Here is a 6,792-nt window from a genome sequence, read left to right on the forward strand (position 1 = left end):
TAAAATCAAAATCTACAACAAATAAATTTAAAACATGATTAAATTCATAAATCATAATTTAGTGAGTGCAAAAGTCAAAACACCATTAAAGTAAAAGTGTAGCCATTAAAGTAAAGTAGTAAATGTATATATTTATGATTTATATTATAAAAAATAAATTAAATATATGTATATATTATTGGGGCGGGTTTGGGGATGAGGATCACAATATCATCCCCGCCCCATCCTCAATCTTAGATAGCGGGGATTGGGGATCCCCATCCTCATTCCCCATTTGTCCTCGAATTCTCCCCCTATCAGGGGCGGGTATCCAATGGAGCTTCGCCCCGCTGAGGATTTTTGTCATCCCTACGCGCTGATGGAGGATGGCCAGTGCGCTATTTTCGCTTGATGTTTTTGTGCACCCCAACTGCTGAAATCTCCAGGGGTCCTTCGGAGGACCGGAATGGGTCAACGAATGGGTAAGCTGTAGAGGGCAATAGCGTCGTCAGGGATGGAATCTCGCGACGCCGGACCCAGTCCGACGTGGTGATTTGGGAGCCTGAGAAGCAGAGGTCGCTGGATAGTAGTGTGGATGTGATAGCGGGCACCGATGCTGGTTCCCCAAGTATGGGCGATCTGCTCATTGAGTTCCTCCTATTGATCGATGACTATTTTCTTTAGGGGAGCCATTTCTGGGTTTCTGAGGAAGATGTTCGGAACAAGAGGGTTTCTCGGTTTAGGAGACTAAAAGAGTTTCTGATGTGACAGGTTTGAAATGGCTGTGGGATTTAAATAAGAGATTTTGTGAGGGAAACGAGGCGACGAAAAGACGTTTTGCAAGGCGAATGGACGCAACCCTCATTAATGACCTCGTTTCGGTCAGTAAGACGTGTCGTTTTAACCCCCTTCAATTAGTTACATTTTCGCGAGCCTTATTTCGGGGCTTGGGGGGGAATGTTTGAGCCCAAAAGTAATTTTGGCAAGATCCTTTAGTGGATTTAGCATATCGGGCCGATACCTGCGGCCCAAAAATAAGCCTACTTGGGTTTGGGTTACAGCTTCACCTATTCCGTGATCCATAAGGAAAACGAGCTCTAATTGGAATCAAGTAGCGGAGATTGAATAGGAAACTTCAATAAATAATCCTTCTATGGCAAGGAACAGTCGAAACCCTAGGTATAAATACCAGGTTTCAAGGACGAATTAGAGACAACTCTTCAATCAACTAATCATACAGATTATCAAAGCCTCTCCGGAGCAAACCTACCTGCAACCCAGTTGCAGCCCAGCGAAGCAAGGGTAACTCCCTCGCAACCCAGCGAAGCTAAAGATATGCTTTAGCAAACCCTTGCTTTCTCCAAACTTCCCAGTGATTGCTCTGCTCAACCTACAACGAAGTCCTTTTCCAGAAGGCAGAGAAAAGAACCTTGTGACGAGGTTGGTGCTCTCCTCGTCCACAGCGCTTGATTCAAGAAGTCAGGTCAAGGGACTCCCCGACTACTGCACCCCAAGGTACTGGCACGCCTGCGCACACGCTCAAAAGAGACAGTTTGCAAGCCAACTGGTTTTGGAGCCAAATAATGTGTAAGATGGGGAAGACTACTAGTTGAGTTCAATGTAATACCTTGGATTTGTGTTGGTGGTAATATGAGGCAGGCACAAGTTCATCGGTAAAGAACCTGGGAGCAGCCCCTTGCTGTTTCTGAAGGTGAGATTCCCACATCACTGGATGAAAGAAGCACGGAAGGGAATAGAGTATAAAAAGCGAAGAGCAAGACTAAACAAAGCATACATCTCTCAACCTTTTTGCTAAGATTAAGTGTAGTATATGTTCTTATCAGTTTAATATTTGATACGTGGACCAATGGATCACATGATATTGCGGCTCTCCTTTCACCTTAATCACCATCAGAATACACCCGGGTTTCTTCTGGTGTGAAGATCTGGGCATATGCAGATTTAGTTGTTAAATTGGTTTCATGATTGGCAGTACATAACTAGCATATACATCCTCCTAGTTTTTGTACCTTGGTAATATTAAAAGTTTGCCCTTTTGGTTAATATGTCAGTTTATGAAGTTGGCCTTCTGACATTTGATTTGTGATAGGATGAAGAGGTTGAATATATGATCGCTTGTACATTTCATCTTTTGATTATTACATGAGCAGCAATAGATCAGTGCATGTGGGATTCTCACTTCTCAAAGTTACGAATCTAGCTCTTTCTTCCAGTTGTTCTTGCTAAGATGGAGAGATGGTTAATAACCCGGAAATCAAGGAAGCAGCAGCACAGTATCACGTTAGCAGTGGACATTATTGCATTCAAACACTAGTTAAGCAAGCGCCAATATTAGGATCGGTATTGCTAACAGAAGCAGTTACGAGTTATCTAGAAGAAGTAATGAGCAAAGTTATAAGAATGGTTAGTGCTTAATTACTTGAAAGAAACCCCTACCTCAAACATTCATCAATGTATTAAGCTAAGGCAGTGATGCTAAACTCAGTTGACTTATAGAAGTTGTTTCTACAATTTCTTTTTTCAGTCAATTTTTGTGAAGCCAATACCAAAACTTATGAAAATTTATCAGAGTGGCGGTTATAGATAACTTGCTTTCACAAAATGTATTTGAGACTCATTGTTATATAACCGTTATATGAGCCGTTATTCGAGACTCATTGCTTTCACAAAATGACATCAGGATCAGGTCTGCTCTCCAGTTTTCTGTGGAGCTTGGACGTGCAACTTCATTGTACTGGGCAGCCTCCATGCTTTGGAAGTTCTAAATTGACTCTTTAGCTGAAAATGGGAGTTTGATGGTTAATCATACTAGCAAATATTATCCAAAAACTTCCTTCTGGTCCTGCATCTATCAGCAATCCAATTACAGACTCGGTTCTATTTGTAAAACAAGTTTATACACTGTTTCAGACTAATTAGGTGAAGCTGATCTCTTCGATGGATGAAAATAATGAGACCATGCATGCCATGAGTAATAACAAGTGCAGGCACTACGAGTCCCACATCAACGCAAGAGCAAGAGTTATCTAATATGGAGTTATAAAAAAAAGCTGCTCAGCCTCATTAAAGTCACGGAGACATGCGTTGAGCATAAAGCAAACTATTCTTTCGCCTTTTAGTAAAAGAATACCATGTGCGCGGTGCTATAAATGACACATGTCTAATTTTGTAAGGGTGAACCTCAGTGGGTGCCCCTCAGATTTCACTCAATTGTTGTCCAATTTTCAGTTATTGTCCTGGTTAGTAGGTTGATATTCTAAAAGAATCTTAAGCGCAAATTCATGCTTCATATGGGAAACTGATTCATTTTACTAATCATCAAACTAGGCCTCATCAACGGGCCGGGCCCAGCCCGGTCCATTCATAGCGGGCCCGGGCCGGGCCTAATGAAATTTTTAAATAGTGACGGGTCGGGCCGGGCCGGGCTTCATTGTAAATCAACGGATCCAAGCCCGTCCATATAAGGCGGGTCTTGCGGGCTTTTTCGGGCCGGGCCGGGTAACCCACCTTTTTTCGGGCCGGGCCGGGCTTTTGTATTATGCGAGTTTTATTGTGCAATATTTAGCGTCATCCACAACAACTAATTTCACTCAACCTCATGCAACTAATTGATAAAGTCTTCGGCTAAAATGGATATCCTATATCTTGCTTCTAGAATCTAGATCATCTCACAGGTCATATTGAGGATGCTATTTTTTTCCTTTTAAAGTTTTAAGGGGTTTGGAACCTAGCCGAACTAGGACGCTCATCCCCACGCCCGTTTTAATGTACTGAAATAAAAATACAGAATACAAAGTGTCCCAATTTACAACTTAGAACGAAAGCAAATTATTAATACAATTTCTTTGAGTTTATCTAATTAGGCATATTCTCTTCCATTCAGACTTTGTATCATTGAGGCTCACTTAGAATCTGCCAGCAGCCCTGCATAGTTGGTAAAGCCCTGCAAAAATTTCTTCAAATGAGCCAAATATCTAATCTGCAAGTTTTAGTAAAAGCAAGCAACTCAAAGTTTCAAATGAACCAATTCAAGCTTTAAAACTACCCACTATAGTCTAACTTCAGATGAAGTTTGCATGTAAAAGCATCTAAGAATTGTTAAGGATCCAATTACTATTTTCCACATAAACTACAAGTCTGCAAACGGCAGCTTACTGACCTTGAAAATTTAAGACTGCAGATTGGTTGATAACTCATGGGATTCAACTGATCTTGGTACCTACCCATTTAAATAAAGAATTAAAAAACAAGAAAACATGTTTTGGTAAATTGAAAATAAAAAAATAGAAGCAATGAAGTAACCAAAACAATATACCTGTTCATGGGACTCATTTTCAGAATCATTATCAGATTCATTTTCAGCTTCATTTCCAGCTTCATCTTCACTATTTTCCATCCAATTTGGTCGTCCTTCCCTAATGAGCCTCCTTTCTTCAGCTAGCTGCATTTCACGATGAGCCTCTTGCATCCTTGATTTTGCTAAACTCCAATCCTTCAAGCAAATCAATGCCTCTATTGTATTTGGACTCAAGCTAGCCCTTCTCTCGGACACAATCCTACCTCCTGCACTAAAACATGACTCTGAAGCTACAGTAGAAGCTGGAATTGTTAGTAAATCTCTAGCCATGAGAGAAACCACAGGGTATAATGATTGATTTGATTTCCACCAAGACAAGACACTAAATTGATTATCATCATCAACTTCAATAGTTGGTAAATCATAATACATTTGTAAATCATTAGAACTCGTAGTTGAAGTATGAGAAGATGATACCTTTGCCCTTTTCAAACTTTGCATTGAGAAATTACCAACAATAGGCAATGCTATAGAACCCGGAGATAAACTCGAGGTCGAAGAAGCTAAATTTTCAGATTGCCTAGGTGCTACATTAGACACAATATTCTTCTTATATGTTTCATAAAAAGCATGCAATTCGGTTCTTAACTCTAACAATTTTGTATCAACATCAAGCTGATCCATACCCATGCATTTTAGCCATTCTCCAAGAGCAAATAACTTAAATCTAGGATCAAAAATTGTAGCAAAACATAAAGCTTTGGGAAATGTACCCCAATACTTATCAAATTTGTCCTTCATTGCAGCCAATGCATCTTTAAAGACAGAAAAATCAGAATATGCCACAAATGCTGCATGGATATCTATCAAGCAATTAATAACACGACATGATGTAGGATAATAGACACTAGAAAATATCTTAGTTGAGGATGCAAAAATCCCCAAAAAGCCATTAACTAGAAATGCAATTGACCAATCTTGTTCCAATGGAACATCTAAATTGCAAGACCTATTTTCATTCACCTTTTGAGCATACCTATTCAACGGCCCCTTATACTTTATAGCTAGGTCTAAAAGTTCATAAGTAGAATTCCATCTATGAGGCACATCATTGTCAAAAAATTTTTTGGCAAATCAAAATCCTTACAACAACGCACCCACAGTTCATGTCTCTTATTAGAAGAATTCATGCTTCGAACAACATTGATTATTTTATCAATAGATGGACCTAAAATATGTAAACCATCTTGCACAATCAAATTCAAAATATGCGCACAACAACGTACATGAAACAATCTTTTAGGCACTTCCTCAAGCATAAGATAAGTGGGAAGAACAAATGCAGCCACATCATTATTTGAAGCATTGTCTAAAGAAATGGAAAATATTTTATCATGAATGCGCCAAGACAACAATTCTTCATATATATGATTTGCAAGTGACTCTCCCGTGTGAGGGTACTCAATCATCTTAAAGCATATTATTCTTTTATTTAAAGACCAAGTGTTATCAATAAAATGTGCAGTAAGTGACATGTAACCCATTTTTTGACGCGATGACCAAACATTGGATGTCAAACAAACTTTTCCTTTAAACTTTTCAAAAAAAACTCAAAAGCTCTTTTTTGCCCTTAGTAAATTTCTTCATCACATCTCTTTTACATGTTGAGGCTGAAATTCCTACATATTGAGGACAACATCCTCGACGAATCATTCCTTTAAAATCATGTTTTTCAACAAAAGTAAAAGGCAGTTCAGCTCTAATAACATAATCAACAAGTTCTCTACGTGCAACATTCTTATCGTAAGCAAAACTATTGATATTTCCAGAACTATCTACACCTAATCTTTTCTGCCCTTTTTCATGAATTTGTAAATGCCTTCTTAAATGACTAGTACCAGCACTCGCACCACCTCTAAGCAATGTTATACAAACCCCACATTTATTTTTTGGTACCATAGTTCCATGATCTAAATTAACTTGAACCCTTCCAAAAAACTCCCAAACATTACTAGTGAATCTAGTTTTCTTAGAAGATGCAGAAATAGATGAAGCTCCAGCTTCTGTCAAGTTATCAGCATTTATATCATCCATTTCTAGCGGGAAAGAAACAAGGTTAAGATATTACTTGAAAGTTTTGAATGAGCAAGCTAAAACTTATTCGCAGAGATGCTACTGTCCATTCCTTTGTTTGCTCTTACTCATCCTGCAATGTAAGAGATCACAATGAAAACAAGAAAAAAAAAACTATGTACATAGTACAGGATATCTATGTATATATCCAATTAAATTGCACAGAGTAAAAACAAATTGCACAATCAAATTCTTTATTCATAAGTGCATCACTATTAGTATCGATTACCGAAAGTGGCAACTGACAATATTAGACAATATCAGAATCTAATCAACAGACAAAAAGATACATATCAAGGAAACAGAAGAATAAAAGATCCAACTACTGGTTTTGAACTTTATCATCTTAACACCTCAAAAAA

General features: G+C 38.6%; 2 pseudogenes; both read left to right on the plus strand.

The window, feature by feature from the left end:
* Positions 1-1,770: 1,770 nt before the first annotated feature.
* Positions 1,771-1,884, plus strand: LOC112201251 (annotated as a pseudogene).
* Positions 1,885-3,075: 1,191 nt separating this feature from the next.
* On the plus strand, positions 3,076-3,182 carry LOC112201266 (annotated as a pseudogene).
* The last annotated feature ends 3,610 nt before the right edge of the window (positions 3,183-6,792 follow it).

This window comes from Rosa chinensis, chromosome 4 (genome assembly GCF_002994745.2).
Source record: "Rosa chinensis cultivar Old Blush chromosome 4, RchiOBHm-V2, whole genome shotgun sequence".
Taxonomy (NCBI): domain Eukaryota; kingdom Viridiplantae; phylum Streptophyta; class Magnoliopsida; order Rosales; family Rosaceae; genus Rosa; species Rosa chinensis.